The sequence below is a fragment of the Palaemon carinicauda genome, unplaced genomic scaffold (genome assembly GCF_036898095.1).
Source record: "Palaemon carinicauda isolate YSFRI2023 unplaced genomic scaffold, ASM3689809v2 scaffold262, whole genome shotgun sequence".
Classification (NCBI taxonomy): domain Eukaryota; kingdom Metazoa; phylum Arthropoda; class Malacostraca; order Decapoda; family Palaemonidae; genus Palaemon; species Palaemon carinicauda.
Window position 1 is genome coordinate 31,547 of NW_027170268.1, and position 23,360 is coordinate 54,906.

Consider the following 23,360-nt stretch of genomic DNA (forward strand, 5'->3'; position numbering starts at 1 on the left):
AGTTGAAGTGGATTACAGTAGATTAATTTCTTTGTATCGTCTTCTTCTGGGATATGGATCTTGAAGCTTTGTGGGTAATTAGTTTTTATTTTGCTAGCCTTTATTTCATCTTCATCCGTAGTTCTGTGTCAAGATTGCATCGTGTTTTTAGTTGTTTCAACAAAGCTTGATGTATGTCAGGATGACGGAAAAACACAAAATCAATCTATCAACGGTTCCTGCCAACAGTATATATCATATATAAATTTATATCAAGATTTCATTATATTCTGGGATCATATTCTGGGTCTATTCAGTGAAGTTTTATCCATTCTCGGTCGGCAAATCTCCAGTTAGTCTGCGTCGTATTTCCGTAATTAAAAGGGCCGTTAACGTTGTTATTCCAAGTGTTCATTAAATGTTCTTTCAAATTCACCAATTTAATGTAAGAGAGGCTGTAGACAGGTACTGATTATTCCTTTATCCTTTTATAACCAAAGAATACTAATCCTTTATTTTGAAAGTTGTTTATATTAAAATGAGCTCAGTACAAGTACCGTACTTGAAGTGATGTTGACGAGACAAGCACTCCACTGGTATGAGAGCTTGCAAATATCCGACTGCCGTACTGAGAATTATTTCTTAAGGAATTTGTGAAACTTCCTGCATATAATAAAAATTCAAAGGGATGAGTATATATTAGTTCTTAGCTATAGTAACTTTTCTCTTAAGAATAATTATGTCTATCAGATGTATTTGTTTTACTAAGCTCAACTTTGTCTTTCAGAAAACTTGACGAAAGGAAGTGTTAAAATGGTCGATGACCAAGACATGATTGAGCTCAAGGATCACCTGAACAGCGAGGAGGATGAGGCGGAGGACGACTACGACGAGGAAAACAGCACCGGCAAGGCCGAGGACGAGCTGATTCTCAAGGCAGACAGTGACATCGATGAGGTACAGGAAGATGACACGAACGGCTCCACTGGAAGGGAAGCGTCTGTGGAGACCAGGGAAACGCCGCAGACGAAGCGAGACACGGAGTTCACGTCCGAGAAATTAGGGGCTGCCTCGATATTATGCAATGGGGGTGAGTAGTTAACTAACTTGTTTTAACTAATAAATAGACAAAAGCAGATGACGAATTGGTGGTCGTTCCTTCCTTTACGTGTGCCAAATATCGTCCTTTGAGCGGGTCAGTCGGCTAATGCCGTTTTTTTAAGGACAGGACTTTGATATTCATACCACTTAATAAGGTGACTTAGATAAACAGTTGAGGAATAGCAGAAAACTAAACCCCCAATGACTATAACAGGACCTTTGCTTGCAAACAGTACTGGACTATAATTTGACCTTTTCTTGCAAATAGTATTGGACCATAACTTGACCTTTTCTTGCAAACAGTACTGGACTATAACTTGACCTTTGCTTGCAAACAATATTGGACCATAACTTGACCTTTTCTTGCAAGCAGTACTGGCCTATGATTTGACCTTTGCTTGCAAACAGTATTAAACTATAATTTGACCTTTGCCTGCAAACAGTACTCGACTATAATTAGACTTTTTGCTCTCAAACAATGCTAACAATCGTTTATCTTTCCAGCAACTGAAGAAACTTCTGAACGAGACCTTGCAGCTCAAGGCGCACAAGATCAAGCCAGCCGGCTCCAACAAAGACCAAGGCTCTGACTGTGCTGGCCGAGTTCAAGTGGAAGAAATGCGTCCTCTCATGTTCGGTGAGTCTTATAATAAGTAGAAAGAGTACAGTAATCGTAGATTTCAGACCTCTGGCAATGAAGATTGTCAACGCTTTACTGTACTCAAGTCTACGGACCAGGATTTCGTCTTTTTGTGTTGGCCGTGATTGTATCTACGGTACTGCATGATGATAAGTCTTCGGTCCAAGGTTTCCTCTGGTTTGTTGGCTGTGAATAAATCTATTACATAATAACAATATTAACCCTTTTACCCCCAGGCTATGTGGAACTTTCCAACCCTTAACCCCCAGGGGCTATTTTTTTTCAAGCACATTTTGCAGTATATTTTTTATAAATTGCTCTAACAGCCTTAATTTTCATCATGGAGAGGTCAGGCTGGTCTCATTCTCTTGGAAAATGCCTGAAATCTCTCTTAGAAAAAATATCAAAAATATGCCAAAAAAAAATGTGAATTGCAGTTTTTTGCAAGGACGTACCGGTACGTCCATGGGGGTAAAGGGATGGGTTTTGTGAAACGTACCAGTACGTCCTTTGGGGGTAAAAGGGTTAACCAGAATTATGATCTTCATCTGGATCACCTAAAAAACTTTAAGGGGTTCGTCCTGGGGCATAATGTCGATCCGTTGTTGAAATTTGATGAAAATCCCACAAACAGATACACGTAAATAAGCAGTCGGGTAAATCCAGGTAAAATTATATCCTCGCTGGTAATAACAATGTTCATATACAGTGGAACCTCTACATCCGAACGTATCTACATCCGAATTTTCCAACATCCGAAGTAAAATTCAAGCAAATTTTTGACTCTACACCCGAATTTTATTTCGACACACGAAGTAAACATTACGCCATTGAGTGTCGAGTGCTCAGTTCTCTGTTCTTGTGTGTATCATGTGGTTGTCCTCTGTTTGGTCTGTTATTAAAAGTGCTTATTTTCTTCCTTTTCTCACATTTCCTTTGTGATTTTACCTATAATCATGGTGCCTAAGAAGCTAAGTTTCAGTAAAGGAAGAAGGCAATTCTTTCATTAGAATTGAAGCAAGAAATTACATTATAGAAAAACATGAGAGCAGTGTACATGTGAGTGATACTGTATGGCTAAACAATATGGCCGGAATAGGCCTATGATCTCGAGGATCATCAAGCTGAAGGCAGCCATTAAAGCAAATAACCATCGAAGGGGATCACCATTATTACAAGACATCGTAGCAATACCCTGGAAGAGATAGAGCGCCTTTTATTGATAGGGATAAAGGACAAAGAGATTGTTGGCAACGATCATTTGTGAGAAGGGCCAGCGTGATGAATAGAAAGAAAGAAAAAAGTGAAGCAAAGAAAACCAAGATAGCGTTGACAAGCTCTTTTAAATAAGACTTCTCTCTTTTTCTGTTTCTCTCTAAACATAGCATTAACATGTTCTTTAAATAAAATCTCTCTCTCTCTCTCTCTCTCTCTCTCTCTCTCTCTCTCTCTCTCTCTCTCTCTCTCTCTCTCTCTCTCGTTCTTCTTCGCTGTTGTAGTGTTAGATACGTCTACGTCTATTATTTTTTTTCCGAGAGAGAGAGAGAGAGAGATTAAACAAAAATGTGTTTAGAGTACATATGATTTTTAACTGCGTCAACGAGTTGAAAAACAATTAAATGAAATTAAGAAAGTAATAACAGCTAATCTGAATTCCTTTATTAACTAAAACAAATATTGATTCAAACACACTCGTGTGCGTATGCACAAACACACACACACAGGTGCAAGAATTTTGCTACGCAGTAAGAGAGACGGTCAGGGAGGAGGTAGAGATGGTGACTGCGATAACATATCGTAACTCGTCACTGAAAGTGATGAAAATAAAAAATCAAAAGAAAAAAAATGTGAAAAATATGAAATATAAAAATAAAAAAAAAAAATAAATAAGCTTAGTTAGATTAAAATTTCCGTAGTGTAAGTTACGGTATGTTATCGCAGTCACCATCTCTACCTCCTCACCGATCGTGTCTCCTTGTGCGCGTGTGTGTGTGTTTGCGAATACGCACACGAGTGTGTTTGTATCAATATTTGTTTTAGTTAATAAAGAATTCAGATTCGCTGATATTGTTTTTTTAGTTACATTTAACTGTCTTTCAACTCGTTAACGCTGGTAAAAATCATATGTACACAACACATTTTTGTTTAATCTCATTTTTTTCTAATCTCTCTCTCTCTCTCTCTCTCTCTCTCTCTCTCTCTCTCTCTCTCTCTCTCTCTCTCTCTCTCTCTCTCTCTCTCTCTCTCTCTCTCTCTCTCTCTCTCTCAGAAAAAAAAATTAATAGACGTCTCTAACACTAACAGTGAAGAAGAACAAGAGAGAGAGAGAGAGAGAGAGAGAGTATTTATTTAAAGAACATGTTAACACCATGTCTACCTTCTCGCCGATCGTCCGTCTCCTCCTGGGTAGCAAATCCTACACCTGCGTTGGCCTGTCTCTAAGGTAAAGTGGCAATAAAACACATTTTTTATTCATTATTTCTTTATATTTATCTTTTTTACATGCTTCTTTCATATTATGCAGTTATGTTATTGTTATGCGTAATTATGTGTAGCCATTTATTAAGGATTTATTATGGGTTTTTAGGTTGAGGAACGAATTAAATGAATTACCATGTATTCTTATGGGAAAATTTGTTTCGACATCCGAACATTTTCTACATCCGAAGTTGGTTCTGGAACGGATTAAATTCATATGTAGAGGTTCCACTGTATATTACTGTAATATTTGGATGTGTATGTGAAGACTCAGCTGATCATTTTTTATTTATATGTTCATATATGGATGTTGCAATGCACTTCCTGCCTATGCAGGCAATGTGCGTTGCTATGTGGCCGAAGGGCTTTCATGTTGGTCGTTCTAGTTTTCCTTTTTTTTTTTATCTTGAGGAATGGTTAAAACCGTAGAGTATTTTGGAACTCATTCCCGCTGCTGTAACCAATTTGTGAAATGTGCTCCCTAATTTTACAATTATTATTGTTATTATTCTTACTCGCTAAGCTACAATCCTAGTTGGAAAAGCAGAATGCTATAAGCCCAGGGGCTCCAACAGGGAAAATAGCCCAGTGAGGAAAGGAAACAAAGAAAAAGGAAATATCTTAAGAGTAACAACATTAAAATAAATATCTCTTATATAAACTATACAAACTTTAACAAAAGAGGAAGAGAAATATAGGATAGAATAGTGTGCCCGAGTGTACCCTCAAGCAAGAGAACTCTAACCCAAGACAGTGGAAGAAGACCATGGTACAGAGGCTATGGCACTACCCAAGACTAGAGAACAATGGTTTGATTTTGGAGTGTCCTTCAGACTCGTTTTAATCTTAATGCTGATGCTGTACAGTATGTGAATCGTACAGGTTTGACTTTTGTTTTACAGTACATATTCTTCTTATGGTGTTAAAGTTCTTACAGGTCTCCAGTATTTTTTGTATATATTGTAGATTATTTATTGTCTTAATTTACGTCTTGCTAAAATAGTAACTTATTTATCAATCATAGTGCTATTCCAACTAGAATTGCTGCATGGCATGTATAAATAGTTAATCCAATAGGTTTAGAAATAAAAAAGAAACTGCACATGGAGATTTCAGTGAAAATAATTTATATAAATGATTTATTAAGTTATATTTTTCTTCCAGATCGCGAAACCAGTGGAAGACCCGGTTCAGGCCAAACGAGCCGCCAACTCCAAGCTCCTGGAGGGAGTAGACCCGGACACCAAAATCCCAATTAACGAACGGGTCGTGAAGAGCGTGACGCCGTTTGCCCACTTTAAGTACGAAGATCGGGTAATGTTAGCTTTTCTCGAAGGTATTGAGTCCTTAACGATTTGATGGTGTGGAGATTTACCGAGGTGATATGTTAGGTAACGGATCCTAAGTCTTTTTTCTATCAAAGTTTATTGATGTTGTTATTACCAGCTAAGCTACAACCCTAGTTGGAAAAGAAGGATGATTACCAAAGGGTTCCAACAGGGTGAAATTACCCAGTGAGGAAAGTAAGTAAAGATATGAATAAACTAAAAGAGAAGTAATGAATAATTAAAATGTTTTGAGATCGGTAACGTATAAAAATAGATCTGTAGTGTATAAAGTATAAAGATAAACTAAAAGAGGAGTAATGAATAATTAAGATGTTTTTAGATCGGTAACGTATAAAAATAGGTCTGTCGTGTATAAACTATAAAGAGAACCTTAAGTCAGTCTATTCGACATGAATAAGTAGATACATTCTATGCAATTGTGGTTCCACTAATTTAACATCCTGATTAGGAAGATCATTCCCCATATTTTTACTGATGAGAGAAAATGAGATTTGTTGTTATGTTTTATGACAAGAAAAGTTGAGATATATCATGCCATTGTTATACTGAGGGCTGCATTGCTATTAGGTCTTTGGATTAGTTTGATACCATGATATTGAAAGGTGTACTAATAGGAAAGGTGAAATGCTTGTGAATTGCTAGGTTGGGCAAGACATTGTAGGATTCTTTGAGGAGTGGCCATGCAGTTTGATGTTGATTCTCTATAGGGACAACTTTTTCTTTAGCTTACAAAGACGCTGATTAATCTGAGAAAGTTTCAGGAGTTTTTAAAGACTGACCATGTAATTTGATGTTGATTCTCTAAAGATCATGTTATAAGATAACCACTATCAAGACTCTCAGCATGTTCACTTAACTTTTCCTTGTACACATCGAAGACCAAATCAATTTTCATGCTACTTTTCTTTTGTGAAACATCTGTGAAAATAATCGGACTCCTTCGGATGTGAGATTTTCATTATTTAGTTTCGAAATTAGTGTAATGCCATTGCGTCTCTTAACATCTCACTGGGTTCAAGGTCCTTTTTTTTCAGTAGATGACCCACGGTATTTCAATAGTTTTGCAAGTACAGCCTTGTTTGTTTTCTTCATAGACCCATTAACTTGTGTGGCTGACCGGAAACCTGACGCATATCTAAGACTGTTCAAAGAAATTAGCATCGTATTGCGAAACACCTTTCTCTATCTGCTATGTAAACTATCTCCTGGTGATCATTCATGAAGTGTTTCCCTTTATTGATCCAAAACTTTTTAGTTTAAGCTTCAGAAACTCTCACCCGTTTGTAGTCGTCATTTTTGGAAAATGTAAAAGACTTCTCCTTTCTGATGAGCCGAGAGTAAGTTGGCACATACATGAGGAGAGGCGATGATACCAGTGGAGTGGTGAACAAGTATCGAGCTTCCCAGAAAGGGTTTTGTCCAACTATTTTCAAGTACAGTAGATTAATAAGAGAGGCAATATTAGACTCGTCTCAATGCGTGACTGTAATATCGGGATGGGCGAATCCTCTACAGTGGGAAGTGATCGGTTCTCTTAGCTGTCTCGATACTGTTACTCGTTGCTTTCCTGTTAGTTAATGGCGGGCCACTGTTCTTGATTTTAAGCTCAGGGAAGTTTTTTTTTTAGTTTATATATGAAAGATCTATTTTAATGTTGTTACAGTACAGTTTTTATAGTTTTATTTTAATTGTTCACTACTTCTGTTGAAGTTTATTTACTTTCCTCAATGGGCTATTTTTCACTTTAAGCCTTTGGGCTTATTCATCACATAAATCACTGGTTGAAAGTTTGTACTATTTTAATAATTGAAGGAAAGAAAATGGAAATATTTAAATTGTTTGAAGATTTTATGGTAAATGTCAATTTAAACCAAACCTCTAGAGAAGAAGTAATATGAGCTACAGGCGAATGTAGAAATAGATTTTATTTTTGAAATTCAATTTTTAATTGGAAAAATCTAACTGAAAAACTGAAGATGCATATGTGGCTTATTATTACGTGCCGCTATTTTAATATACAGTAGTGTTTTTTTACTTTAGATTAATGAAGTAAAGATATTAAGCTTTGAAATGACACCGTTAAAAGTTTATTAAATCTCTGTGATGGGTAAATCATAAGTATTCCCATATGTGTAATTTGTTTGTTTATATGTTGCCATTGAGAAGCTCAGTGACCACCGAAATCTATGAGTCCCAAGCTTTCTGGACTTAACGTACTCTGTCGGTTTGTTTATTAGATAATGTGTTAAACCATAAATTTGTTTTCTTATTTAAACCGGAAACTTGTTTTCGTATTTACACCGGAAACTAGTTTTCTTATTTACACCGAAAACTTGTTTTCTTATTTACACCTGTTCAAGTGTAGACTATTCTCTCAGCAAGAAGTGGTTCGGTCCATGTTTGTTAATTATCACAGAATGGTTCAAGAGATTGTCCCAATTTGATAAAATAAAATGACTGTATAGTACTTCGACACTCTTTGAATTTCTATACAATTACAGAAACTAGGATGGGATTATAGAAATTAGACTTCAAACCAAGGACTGTGTCTTCTTCAGTTGCACAAAAAATAGGCTTATTGAGAAAGTCTTTCAAGATTTTCGGTGATCAATCTATTCTGAAGAAGTGTTTTAATTCTTTCATTCTACCTTGTTTTGAGTATTGTAATCCTGTCTGGTCTTCAACTGCTGATTCTCATCTTAATTTGTTGGACAGGAATTTAAGGTCTATTGAATTTCTTATTCCTGATATAGATATTAATCTCTTGACACTGTTGTTCAGTTAGTTCTTTATGCTTGTATAAGATTTTTCATAGTTCTCATTACCCTTTGCATTCAGATCTTGTTTTGTTATTCTTATTTACTTATTATTTAATTATTACCTCTCCTTTTTCCCTTGAAGATATGGGAATTTGCTTTCCCAACTAAGAACAATTTCCAGCTTTATTAATTTTTCGATATCACCTTCTAGGCATCAACCCCGAAGACAATTTGCCGACTGTCGGATTCCGAGTTTCCAGTTACAAGGCCGGGAGCCTGGCTGTCAGACCAGTAGGTCATCTAGTCCACATTCCAAATACTTTGAAGAAGGTCGTCGAGGTAGGTCGGATGTTTTGAGTGTTGAGACTCTGTGGTGCCAAGTAGAGATGGTCCGAATGTTTTCATTTACATTTGTAATACAGTGAACCCTCGTTTATCGCGGTAGATAGGTTCCAGACGCGGGCGCGATAGGTGAAAATCCGCGAAGTAGTGACAGCATATTTACCTATTTATTTAACATGTATATTCGGACTTTTAAAACCTTCCCTTGTACGTAGTACTGTTAACAAACCACCCTTTAATGTACAGAACACTTAATGCATGTACTACAGCACCCTAAACTAAAACAGGCACAAATATTAAAGGCGATTTTATATCATGTGTTTCCTAAACACCTAAAAAGCACGATAAAAAATGGCAACCAATGTTTTGTTTACGTTCATCTCTGATCATAATGAAGAAACAAACTCATTTAGTGTACACATATATGTATAGGTTAGTTTTTGCATCGATTATATTGATTATACAGTACTGTATGTTGATTTTTTTATTACCAATGTTTTAGTTTACGTATTTTTCTTAGGACTTCCAAATGAAATCTTTTTCTTTATGACGCCGCCTGAAACGACGGCGTGTACGCTCAGTAAACAACCACGCTCAGAACAAACAAGGCATTTAACGCGCATGATGATAGTGATAAATAATGATACAGTACATACAGTATCTACAGTAAAAGCATTTACAAAATATGTTACCTTACAAATATAAATTATACAGTACTTGTACGTAGCAAAGCAGGAAAACAATTTGAGAGAGAGAGAGAGAGAGAGATTGTTTTACGTACGAATGTAAATTTTAAACAAAAAAAATATGATAGGTTACAACATGTAGACTTTTAAAACCTTCCCTTTAACTTAATGCATACAGTACGTACATTACTAAACTATAAAACAGGTTAAAGTAAAAAATAAAGATTGTTACTGTACTCACCACGAAAGAAGTTCAAGAAAAACTTGAATGACGATGGCGATGAATTTGCTGCACAGTAGAAATGATGATGATGTGTTCTACTGTGCAGTCAATGATAGTATTTTACGTCTCTTCAGACGGAGGTGTCTTTTCCTGGGACACCTCTTCAACTTCTTCAATTTCTTCCGAAGGCGTACTAGCAGGAGGAACTGGCTCTTTTTTGCGAGGCTGGAAGAACATTGTGATCGGAAGTTGTTGCCGCTGCTTCTTTTTTCGATCCAAGAGCATCCTGTAGGGAGTCATGATGTCATCGACCTTATTTGAGAATTGCATCGAGCGAACCATATCCTCGTCCCACTCTTGTAACATTTCTTTCGCCTCCTTCATATGGTTGCAGAACTTGGCAAGCCGTTCTAATGTTAAGCCCGTTTCTTCGACATTTTCTTGGGTCTCTTCCTGGGTACCCTCACTCTCTTCCTCACTTGCCGATTTCGTCAGGTCTTCGAGGTCTGCGTCAGTTAGGGGCTGGGAATGGCAGTCCAACAACTCGTCGACGTCTTCAGTCGTCATGTCGCCAAACCCGTCACCTCCAATTATGGCAGCCAACTGCACAGATTTCCGTATTGCAGAGTGTTGGATTTCCGACGGAGTAAATCCCTTGTCGTCGTAAACAATATCGGGCCACAGCTTCTTCCAGCTCGCATTCACGGTTGCAGGTTTCATCTCTTGAAGTGCCTTTTGAATATTCTGCAGGCACGTGGCTATGGTGTACTGCCGCCAGTACGCCTTCAAGTTGAAATCTTCATCCTCGTCATCTTGGGCAGCATCCACACACGCAACGAGGTCCGCCAAGGTATTCTTCGTGTAGAGGGCCTTGAACGCCCTGATAACCCCCTGGTCCATCGGTTGAATTAATGACGTGGTGTTGGGTGGCAGGAACTCAACCTGAACGCCCTCACGCGACAGGTCAGTTGCGTGTCCACCAGCGTTATCCATAAGGAGAAGGATCTTGAATGGCAAGCCCTTCTCTAAGAGATATTCATGGACTTGCGGGATGAAACACTGGTGGAACCAGTTGGAGGTCAGCATCTTCGTAATCCATGCTTTTTGATTATGCATCCAGTACACGGGAAGGAGATTCTTATTTTTATTTTTCAAAGCGCGAGGATTTTTCGACTTATAAATAAGCCCCGGCTTTAACAAAAATCCAGCAGCATTGCCACACATCACGAGGGTAACGAGATCCTTGAATGCCTTAAAGCCAGAGGCTTTGGCTTCCTCTTTGAACAGGAAAGTTCGCGACGGCATTCTCTTCCAAAACAAGCCGGTTTCATCCATATTAAACACTTGTTCCGGCTTGTATCCACCTTCAGCGATAATGTTCTTGAAAGTCTGGTTCATGTAAGTTTCAGCAGCGGCTGTGTCAGCGGAAGCAGACTCCCCATGCAGGGAAACGCTTTTCAGGGCGAAGCGTTTCTGAAACTTCGCGAACCATCCTTTGCTTGCGGAAAAACGTTTCTGAGGCTGGGAATCAGTGGATGTCCCTGGTTGAGGATCATCTGCATCATCATCATCTTCAGCATGGTTGCCGTCGTCGTCTTTAGGTTCCTTTGCAGCAAAATTCTCATATAAGCTCAAAGCCTTTGTTTGGATGGTGTTCGTATCCAACGCTATGTTCTTCTTCCGGCAGTCGGCAATCCACACAGCTAAAGCACCTTCCATGCGTACGATCGTTTTATTACGCGTTGTAACGACTCGCTTCGCTGATCTGCTAAAGGTGATTGCAGCAGTCTTTCTAATGTTCGCCTCGTCCTTCTTGATGTAGCGAACGGTGGATTCGTTGATGCCAAAATGGCGGCCGGCGGCCGCGTAACTTCTACCATCTTTTAACATGTCGAGAAGCGTAACCTTCTCAGCTATCGTCATCATCCTTCGGTGGCGTTTAGGCTCACTACCAGCCTTACTAGAAGCAGAACGCTTGGGAGGCATTGTAACAGAAAGTTCAACAAAAAGTTCAACTTAAAACAGTCGCACACAGCACAGATTAAACTTCACAAACTTAAGAACGTCTACTCAGCAATACGCGGAAAGAGAAAGTGAACGATCCAGCCCCGCGAGAACTTTGATGCTGCGGGTAGAAGATGCGGGCAAAACACCAATCACAGGCTAGATAACAAAACTTGAGTTTTGATTCGTCATCTATCAGCGCTTGAACCAATCACAACCCGTCTTACAGTACTATGGTGCGTTGGTTACTCATAGAAGATGCCCCCGCGCATACTGAACGTACGTAGATTAAGTACAATACCGTAATAATAATAAATAATGATAATAATACTGTACAGTAATAATAATAATAATAATGATTAATAATAATAACAATAATAATTTTATTAACAACAATAATAATAATAATAACAATAATAATAAAAATTTACGTACGCTATTTTACGCCTCTCTCTCTCTCTCTCTCTCTCTCTCTCTCTCTCTCTCTCTCTCTCTCTCTCTCTCTCTCTCTCTCTCGTACGCTTACAGTATTCGAAATGTGATTTTTGCAACAAAGAATATTATTGGATGCAGTACTGTACTACGTACGTATACATACAAAAGATTCATGGAAAAGAAGCACATCCATTACAGTACACACCATTCTAATATGGTATGACTGCATCTGATTTGCGTTTCATGTTCGATTTAATTTTACTACGTACTGAATTATCGTATGATCACATTCTCTTTTCGTGTTTTATTTTTTTCTGTGCTGAATTATATATCATATGTAATGCAATGAACAATCAGTAAGAGCAGATATTACTAATTACAGTATTAATGGAATTACAGGTAACAAAATATCGTATTTGGTTGTCTTCAGATTTCGCGGTATTTTCGAATTTTCCGGAAAATCCGCGATATGTATATATATATATGGGTTATGGGAAAACCCCGCGAAGTGGTGAATCCGCGATTGTCGAACCGCGAAGTAGCGAGGGTTCACTGTAGTTGATATTCGCACATGTTTTAAGATTAACATTTGCTTTTGTCTGCGAAATATTTTTATAATATCAAATTCTCCTGCTTCTTTTGAGACCCATTCTGTTATTCTTAATGTCCATCTAATATATGTCATTCTCTTAACCCTTATACCCCCCAGGCTATTTGGAAATTTCCAACCCTTAACCCCCATGGGGTTATTTTTTTCAGGCACATTTTGCAGTATATTTGTATATTTTTTTTTAGATTGCTCTAACAGCCTTAATTTTTGATATAGAGAGGTCAGGCTGTTCTCATTCTCTTGGAAAATGCCTGAAGTTTCTCAAAAAATTATCAAAAATATGCAAAAAAAAATTTAAATAGCATTTTATTGCAAGGACGTACTGGTACGTCCATGGGGGTAAAGGGATGGGTTTTGTGAAACGTACCAGTACGTCCTTTGGGGGTAAAAGGGTTAAAATGTCCTGCCCGTGTCCATTTCTTTTTCTTGTTAGAATACCCTCTACTTTAGTCTGCTCTCGTATCCATGTTGCTCTTTCTTTCTCTTTGTGTTATTCCCATCATTATTCTTTCCATAGTTCTTTGAGTTATAACTAGCTTATGTTCTAAGGCTTAGGTAAGGCTCCAAGTTTCTGATGCATAAGTTAGAAAAAATACGTAATATACAGTATATATATATTGTTATTAACTACATGCAATTATATAATCATATTCATGATATATAACTGTTGAAAGTTATCAATTTTAAGTCCATTATAGAAAAATTATATAAGGAAACTAGTAAATTTTGGTGTGGTAAGTAAAAATAGTAAGAAAACTGAATCGAGAATTGTAGAGTATAAACAGCATGGAAATAATAGATCCATAAATGTGTCTGTGGTTGTTGGTTATCGTTATTCACGAGGGGTTATAGCTACGGGCAAATTACAGCAATTTAAAAAAAGAATACAGGTTTATTTATCTACTTAGCGGTTGTCAACCATTGCAGTGGGGGCTTGGGTCTTGATGCTCGCAATAGCCAAAAGATTACTTTACCTGTAAATTTAATGATTTCTCTAAGACCTCAAAAAACTGACCAGTGTTTTTCTATGCGGTCTCCATTTTGTTTAAGATCCTAGTGGTAAGAAGCTACATGTTTTCAAACTGATGTTTACCCCTTTTTATTTTCCATCAGGTATTCCAGGATTACATTCGCAGCTCGGAGCACAAACCGTTCGATCCCCTGACCCACGAAGGGGTGTGGAGACAGCTCACCGTCAGGACGTCGTCCCACGACGATGTTCTCATAGCCGTTGTGGTCAGTATAGAAGAGTATCGGTTTTAAAGACGGATAGGATAGGTTTAAAACTTGCAGTGGAGTTTGGGTCCATTTATATTAAAGCAATCCTGACCCCTTTTGACTAAGTGTTCTGGGTCAGGAATCATCTTGGGGTAAACCACTCGCAAAAGGGAAATCTCAAAGTACTGTATTGAAGTTCGTCGCTTCAAGGGGACAGTAGTGACCTCTATAAATCTGTGTATTGTCTTTGTGCCTAACTTGGTGCATTGTCTCTGCACCTAACCTGGTCCATTGTCTTTGAACTTAACTTAACAGGGGTCCTTCATCCTCTTGCAACTCTACATTTTATAAGTCTCAACATATGTGCCCTTCTTATTACTGCAGTTGTCATTCAACCTCGTTAAACTTGAACTTTGTAGTATACTTTACTCCTCAATTGGCCTCCCAGGCCCTGACCCCAGAGAAGGTTCCATATATCCATACTTCTGAATTATATTAAAGTCAAAAGTTCTCTACTCTGTCTGAGAAATTTTTGGGTATTTTTGCATTGCAATATTTCATATTTAGCCGTGGGTGAAGTAATAGATAATCTATCTCATTCTTTCTCTGTTCATTGATATAATTTTCCTTGCCAAGAGGAAGGCCAAGGTTTGGGTGGATGGATGGAGTGAAGAAAGCTCTGGGTGATGGGATGATAGATGTGAGAGAGGCAAGAGAGCGTGCTAGAAATAGGAATGAATGGTGAGCGATTGTGACGCAGTTCCGGTAGGCCCTGCTGCTTCCTCCGGTCGCCTTGGATGACTGCAGAGGTAGTAGAAGTAGGAGATTCAGTGCTATGAAGCTTCATCTGTGGTGGATAATGTGGGAGGGTGGGCTGTGGCACCCTAGCAGTACCAGCCGAACTCGGTTGAGTCCCTCGTCAGGCTGAGAGGAGCGTAGAGAGGAAAGGTCCCCTTATTTTTCATTTGTTTGATGTCGGCTACCCCCCAAAATTTGGGGAAGTGCCTTGGTATATGTATGATATATATATCATTATTCTCTCTCAAGGATATCTTCTACGTCCGCAGATCCATCCGCAAGATTTCTCAGAGGAAGACAACGGCGACCTAAAGCAAGACATCATAGATTACTTCTAGGACGAGGTCGGCACGTTGGCCGGCGTGACCTCCATCTTCTTCCAGGCATTTGGGCAGAAGTAAGTCAACAGTTTATTAAAAGTAAATGAGTTTAGAGAAGTTCCAGTCATTTGGGCATAAGTAAGTCATGATTTATAACCATGAAATAATGAGTTGAAATTGTTCAATTGATTTCGAATATTACTTTGATTGAAAAAAATTCTTGTTTTGTGAAAGTCAAAATTCATCATTTGTTTATTAGATTATTATTAATAAAAGGGAAGACCTTAACCAGCTTGCATGAGTCGACTCTTACAGAGCTGGCCTGATTAAATTCTAGAGGTAAAAATACTTATATTAAAACTGATTATAAAATATAAAGCAAATCGATATAGAATATAGGATAAAAATAGACTTATATAAAAGCTATTAATGAAATATAAAATTATTATATAGAATATAGGATAAATAAGATTTTTATATAAAAGGCTATGGTAAATAGAAATTTAATTCTAATGTATAAATTTTTCTCAAAAAACTTTTAAGTCTTGGAAACCGAAATTCCTAGAGTCTGATGAAATGTCCTATAGACTAATGTCGCCAAAATATAAATATCTCTATTTAAGACTTTACAATTATGTCGTGATGTCTCGGACTTGGTATTGGTCAAATGAGGAGAAATTATTGTAAAGTCAAGTTATTGGAGTGTAGGTGTTGTTGTTATTTCTGGGTCGACCTGTGGCGCCCGGTGAAAAGAGTCCTTCTTATATATCTTTTTTGATAAAACCTTCCAATTATACCAGAGAAAGATAAAAGCATGGAATGCTGAGGTTACTACCTTCGCGCGAGCACCTTTTGGGTGTCGTGTATAAAGCAAAGGCGCGTGAAAACCACTATTCACAGGTTGTCTTCCATTTAGTTAATTCCTTCGTTAAAGGGATGGGCCGATACAAAGGCCCTAGCCAACCACCAGCACCACACCACCATGCCACGACGCGAGCGCCATCTGAACTACATCCTTCTTTTGGAATCTTAAGTGTTGAATTTGTTTGTGGTGCTCTCGGTCTTTTTTATCAATCGTGGATTTATTTTGTCATGTCCGAAGCTCCATCTTCACACATTCCAATGTTAAGTACCATAGTTTGTTTTGACAGTTTTTTATTGTACCGGGCTTTTGTTTTATATCCAGTATAGTCTGTTTTATTATTCCCGTCTGGCCTTTCATGGCGGCCATTGTTTGTTCACTTGTTTGAGAATTCATTTTTGTCTGCCCGTTTAGTACTCTGTCACTTAGGTTCTTGGTTAAGTCCCTGGCCTTATGCCTTTAGAACCGTTATTATTTTTTTTTTTTGTGTATTTATGCTCATGGTACTTTTTGCTAGCAAGTCCAGCCTACGAACGAGATAGCGATCTAGCTTTGTATTTGTTTAGTACCCGCCCCACCGAGGTGTTCGTCACTCGACTGTGGTATTTATTTTAAGTTTTAGCAGATGCTATTCTTCGATCGTAGTGTTATATGGATGTACATTTTTATTTTATACGTTTATAATAGTGTTGTGTGATTGTTAGTCCTGTTTTTGTGTCCAAGAGAGCGAGAGCTTGGGGTCCCCGTTTTCTGTTCGCAGTCACGAGTTACCCCTTTCTCTCGTTTTCTTTCTTAGCTCCGGTGGTTGAGCGGATTTCCCGTTTTCCGTTTTGTGCGTTCAACGGGTTCTCCCTCCCTCACCTCTCCCCCTCTGGGTGGATGATAACTTACGAGTTATTTATTTTTCGTGACTTTTCAATTGTTAGCGTTATTTTGGTCCGTGTTTCGTCCTCTCCCCGTTACGGCTCGGGAGTAGTTTATGAACGTTTTCCACTCCGCCTTGAGTTCTACTCCGCCATGAGGGATTCTCAATGACTTTCGTTCTATTGTTATATTTATATATTGTTTACTACATGGGACGGGCTTCATATTGTTTAGATACGACCCTCCGGTGGCCCTTACTCCGGTCTCAGGCCATGGCCATATCCACAATAGCCATTGTTATTACAATTGTGTTTTTATTCACAATAATTATTCAGGACCTTTCTTCTCCCTCCGGCCTCACCGGAGATCGTAAATACGCTTTGCTATGATCTAAGCTTTAGCCTTTAGCTGCGGCTTGGCTTTTTATCTTTCACAATTGAATTATTAGCCACAATTTAATTATTCAGGGCATCTCATTATCCTCCGGCGTCACCGGAGGTCGCCCATACACTTCACACTTATATTTGCCTTGCCTTTAGCTAAGGCTTCTTTATTCAGGACGTCTCATTACGCTCCGGCTTCACCGGAGGTCGCCATACACTTCACACTTATATTTGCCTTGCCTTTAGCTAAGGCTGGTGTTTATATTTATTTTAAGGGCATGTCACTGCTTCCCCGACCCTCGGAGGTCGGCTGATTGCTTTAAGTTATTTATCCTTATGTCATTAACAGACGTTAGGTAAATTACAAATATACAAACAATTGAATATTAAAGTGCCAACAATGGTATGGGGCGGTATCATTTTAAAAGTAATATTCGGTTGTTAGTTCAATGCAATATTGGTGCTTAGGGAATTTAGTGAGTGCCGGAACTCTAGAATAATAGGGTTTTTTATCCCCTTATCAGAGTTTCAAGAAACACCAGACTCATGTCTCCTTTCTTTTACAGAAGGCCCGTTGTACTGCCGAAGGATGCCCTGCCTCGTTCAACGACCCCGTTGGGCATGACCTCTGCCGGTCTCGTGCGCACTGCTCCATTCCCTTTATCCAGGAACCGGGACAGGCCCAGTACATGGTTTGGTTCCCGGATTTGTGCTCGCTCTGTTACGAGCTGTCGTCAATTCTACTGAGCGATGAAATTTGAAAATATAAAAGTCCAAGAATTTTTTCTTCCTTATTACAATAGGTCTTAGCTCTCTGGCTGTTTAGATAGTCTGGTTTAAAGGTCGCTCATGAATGGCAGAGGCAAGGGACAGTGACATTGCCCTAGGAATCGGGACAATGGCCTAGAGACTGACCATATATTATATGATCAGCACCCAAGCCTCCTCTCCACCCAAGCTAGGACCAGGGAGGGCCAGGAAGTGGCTGCTGATGACTCAGCAGATAGACCTATAGGCTCCCCCAAACCCCCCAAACTTAGCTCACAAGGATGGTAAGGTTGCAGACACTAATGGCACTAACGAGTCTGAGCGGGTCTCGAACCCCCCGACTGGCAAACACCAGGCAGAGACGTTACCAATCAGGCCACAGCACTTTTAGTCTGTAACTTTAGTTTTGAGTACAGATTATCCCATTCATGCTTTCTTTTGGTTTTCTTTTTAATATTTCACGAATTTCATAAGTTGTGTTGTGATAGGCGACAGTTTTTTATCCCTTTTTCTCTCTTTCCATATGGGGAAAACTATAAGGATGTTTTTTCTTACCATAAATACACGTAACATAGTTTCTGTTATCATCATCAGTGTCATACAGTGAGAGTACATGTTCACATGGAGCAAATTTTGATGATATTGTTCCATAGGAAGCCCACAAGTAGAAAATTGAAACCTTTTGAATTGTAACTTATTAGAAAACTACAGATAGGAAGGTAAACAGATCATCTTGTGGCAATATGGACTCTTGAACAGTTGGTAAACTGGGTTAAATATATGGTGATTATAGTTTGAGGCCCTTGAAACAAGCAGTTGCGTCTTAAACTTATGAAGAGCTTCGGGTTCCACGTCTTAACGGAAATCTTGTACATACTTGTGGCGCATTTAGTAGAGGACCTTCGGTAATGGGCTGGTTTTTATCTTAATACTTTATTAGAATAAGAATGCAGATGGTCTTCAAGAAAAAAAGAACACTAATTCCTGTAAAGGCTCTTTAGGTGATATGGAAATTCTGTTTTGTAATACTGTATGTCTTTAGAGAGTGTGGAAGTGGTTATATCCCAATGCAGGTCAGTATTATAATGTGATATTATACATACATATACCAAAGCACTTCCCCCAATTTTGGGGGGTAGCCGACATCAAACAAGTGAAACAGAAAAGGGGACCTCTCCTCTCTACGTTCCTCCCATCCTGACAAGGGACTCAATCTAGTTCGGCTGGTACTGATATTATAACAAAAGGAATCCCACTTCGCACAGCTGTTTGTTAATGAAACGCCAGCTCAGTTTTCGTAGTTGTCAGAGGAAAGAATGCCAGAATTGCTTTTTAAATTGTTTATAGAAGGAACATCAGAATTGACCCATTGCTCATAGAATGTATTACAAAAGGATCACTGTTATTTGGCTTATACCAACACACTGTCCTTTGTTGACCAGATATTCAGTTAAAAGGGAACAGAAAATGAACATTCGAAGGAAATGTGTCTCCCTCAAACCATGAGATTTACGTATTGAGATGTCCTAGGGGATCCCTGATACATAGGGATAGAAGATCCATTGTCCGTTTGTAACTCCCTGATTGCTACATGAACTTTTCTAGACGTTGCATCCTGGTCGGTAGAAATTCAGTGTTGGATACCTTTGGAATTAGCAAGTATCAAGTAGGAATACAGAGGAAACCATTGATGAGATTACAGTTGTGCATGTTTAACTTGTTGGGCAATCATATTGCAGGGGATATTTTGATTCACTGATACTCAATTACATCTTCAAGAAAACAGTTAGAAAAAGAGTGGCAGGTTTTGATACAGTTAACCACAACAACTGTTTCCCTACCCTTAGGAATAGTAAATGATAGATGACGGTGTGAGGAGCAAGGATTCACCTTATTCCAAAATCTATTAATGAAATTTGATGGATCTTCATGCATGAATATGACAATCCTTCTTGAGGTGCTTATGTCACTGGGGATATGAAGATGCAGGGTTTAATTGCTACAACCTCGGTTTTCCTTGAGAGTGTTGGTTACATTTTGTCATTGGTCATATGAGGTCAAGGTAACAGAAGATTGCAGAAGGGATGTCATTGTGGACATTTTTTCAAAACCTTTCAGTAGTCGTACCTCTGGAATATTTGTCATTGGAAGCTAGGTGAACAGATATTCGCCACACTACCAGGATGGTCCCGTGAGTGCATAATGGTGTTTGGAATTAGGGTGGATCATAACTAGAAAGCCCACAGAAATAACCATGAATTCATAAGTGCAAGGGGTGGGCGGAAGTTCTCCACGATATGAACTCGAGGAAACTGGAATGCTAGCTTCCTCTTTGAGGAATCAGTTGTAGTTGTGGGCAATAAATAGAATATTAAGTCATTTTGTAAGGTATTAATGAAGATTTGTGTTAGGTAAATACAACATAGTTTCCCATATCTTCAGTAGTGATAGACAAGGCCTCCCTCCAAGTGATCGCTTCACCAAAGTCCATACATTTCAAAATTGTAAAGGTCTTGTTAGATCTCGTCATGAGAGTCATTATACGGAAGCCTCTGGTATTATGCTCGCTCTTATGAACCCTGCAGAATAGAGCAAGTTTCCCTCTTTCTTTAACCTGTTTACCCCCAGGCTATTTGGGAATTTCCAACCCTTAACCCCCAGGGAGTTATATTTTTTCAAGCACATTTTGCAGTATATATTTTTTAAATTGCTCTAACAGCCTTAATTTTCGTCATAGAGAGGTCAGGTTGGTCTCATTCTCTTGGAAAATGCCTGAAGTTTCTCAAAAAATTGACAAAAATTTGCAAAAAAAATTTAAACAGCAGTTTTTTGCAAGGACGTACCGGTACGTCCATGGGGGTAAAGGGATGAGTTTTGTGAAACGTACCAGTACGTCCTTTGGGCGTAAAAGGGTTAAAAGTTTTAAGTCTGTTATGTCTCCGTTCACTCACAATTAATAACAGCTACAAATCGCGAATGCACAGACTGCGATAGATCCAGCACCCACTGCTATTGGTAAATCGAAGCAACTGGGGTGCGTACGCTAAGATGTATCCAACAGCATGCATAAAGCCCCAGGAGCCAGCCAGACCAAACCTATTCTGACTTCGAAAATAAACGGGCCGATGAGGAAAAAACAATAGTTTTCTAACAATGACATAACCAACATACGAGTAGATAAGGGTGCGAATGAGCAACCCTAACATCGTCGTTGCAACGTTTCGCTACCAAAAAGTTGTTGATTGAATTTTCCTGTCTATATTTCCGATAGGGAACTCCCACAGGGATTCATTCTCCTCAGTTGGATCCACTTCAGATTGGTACCTCTGCAACTCTTCAATATTTGAAGTGCTTATTCAGGCCTTGGTTATACTTATCCCCATTTATTTTGTCATTTATTGGCTGGGAAATTCTGTCATGTGGATTCATTTCTAAATGCGTATAAAGAAAATATTGTGTTGTATACTATGAAACACTGATTTATTACCAAGGTGTAACTCTTGTGGTCCGCATTTAATTTATACCTTTAGGATTTGAATCTAGATTATGGTTATCGTATCCATGATACAAAAGGGCGTAATGTATTTCATAGTACAGTACCGTGCTTATTCCCTTTTGAATGGAGAGAGTAGTGCTTATTCCAGAATATTAGGATTTTCAGTTATTATTATTCTGGACTTTGCAATGGCTTACATGATAGATTTCATATGAAATAAAGATGAATTGGCAGACAAGTTAAACTTTGAATAATTGAATGACCTGTTTTTATAAAGATTGATGCATTCAAAAGTCCAGAATTATGTAAATAGACTCAGAATTATTAAGGTATTATTGAAAATATGCAAGTTTAGTAATGTATATTGCTTTTAAATGTATGAAAAAGTCCACTTGTTGAATGGAATTTGAAATATATATAAAATGCTTATTTTAAAATTTCTCCATATGTGTATTATTTTAGAACATTCTCAAAAGCACAACTAGAATATGTTCTTTTATTTTCCAGATTATCGACGTGCATAGGAAGTTGAAGACCAACATCACCGAAGATTAATCTTTCAAGAGACAATAGAGACTGTGCTGCTACATGACCAGTTCTGCATTCTTTCCCACTTCTGTGTGGGGTCGATGTTTCTGGCCAGCGTTCTCCATCTACCCCTTTGATCGAAGGTCATCCTACATAAATCTTTTATATCAATTCACTGTGCACATGAGTATTGCATGATGGCCCGAACGTTTGGTAATTCAATGGTAATTCTCAAGTTATTTTGAGAAAATAAGTTCTTACTTGCATGGAAGTTGTCCGTATTCTGCTCAATAACCGAGTGGTTATATTGCCCGAAATATGATTGATTATAGGTATTCATTTATTCATTATTGATTGGTTTGTCCTTTCCTAGGATCCAGGTCTTTCAACCTAAAGTGTTCTGTTACTATCTCTTTAGTAATTTCATTGTATTCAAGGCTTATTTGGAGAAGGATCCTTTTGAGATTTTAAAAATGGCTTCCCCAGGTCCGTTTAGCTTTTTACTTTTACTATTTCCTGAGCCCTACACAGATACGTACTCGTCGACTTATGACTGTGACTACAACTAGTATGTCTGGCAACGTTGTTACGACATTGGTGAAAACGTGAAATTCAGAGCTTTAAATCGCCAAATAGAGTGTGATGTTAAGAAGCACAAGCCAAAACACTTGAAATTTAGCATTTGAAAATGGCAGAAAATAATGTACAGTATTAAAAATTGGCAAAAAACACAAATCAAGATGTAAAATGTTGAGTTCCAAATGGCCAAATAAAACATGAATCAAGGTGTAAAATGTTGAGTTCCAAATGGCCAAATAAAACACGAATCAAAACGTAAAACTTTGAGTTCCAAATGGCCAAATAAAACACGAATCAAGACGTAAAATTTTGAGTTGCAAATGGCCAAATAAAACACGAATCAAACCGTAAAATTTTGAGTTCCAAATGTCCAAATAAAACACGAATCAAGCCGTAAAATTTTGAGTTCCAAATGGCCAAATAAAACATGAATCAAGCCGTAAAACGTTGAGTTCCAAATGGCCAAATAAAACACGAATCAAGACGTAAAAGTTTGAGTTCCAATTGCCAGATACAGCGCAGTGTTCAAAAAGTCCAAGACAAAATACTGTACAGCACCGTATTAAAAATTGTGAAATTTAGTAATACTGCATAAGTTAGGAAATTATGTAAACGATACTCTGTTAATTATAGGTGAGCATTATCTGGATACCGTCATCGCCTTGAGATCAGCGGGACGGCAAAAACCAAAATGAAAGCAATTGGTAATTGATGTTGTTAAAATACACCTTAAGAGAAGGTTCTCAACTTAAACTTTTGGCGATACAAACTCTAAACCAATTGAAATCATAAATCTCGGGTATTGTATCAAAAGTTCTTCATGAAATACATTATTAAAATATTGTTTTTTGGGCTCAACCCGTGTCGCTCCGTGAAATGCTCCTTGAAGCACCATTTCAAAGGTATAAATACTGCTAAATATACCAGAGAAAAAAGTT

The 23,360-nt window shown here is 38.2% G+C and overlaps 1 long non-coding RNA gene across 1 annotated transcript; it reads left to right on the forward strand.

Annotated features, from left to right (window-relative positions):
• The first annotated feature begins 1,656 nt into the window (after positions 1–1,656).
• On the forward strand, positions 1,657–22,511 carry LOC137636262 (uncharacterized). The gene is made up of 6 exons (XR_011043011.1): positions 1,657–1,717; positions 5,363–5,512; positions 8,518–8,645; positions 13,720–13,842; positions 14,892–15,019; positions 21,823–22,511. It is a non-coding gene; the product is annotated as an uncharacterized lncRNA (long non-coding RNA).
• The last annotated feature ends 849 nt before the right edge of the window (positions 22,512–23,360 follow it).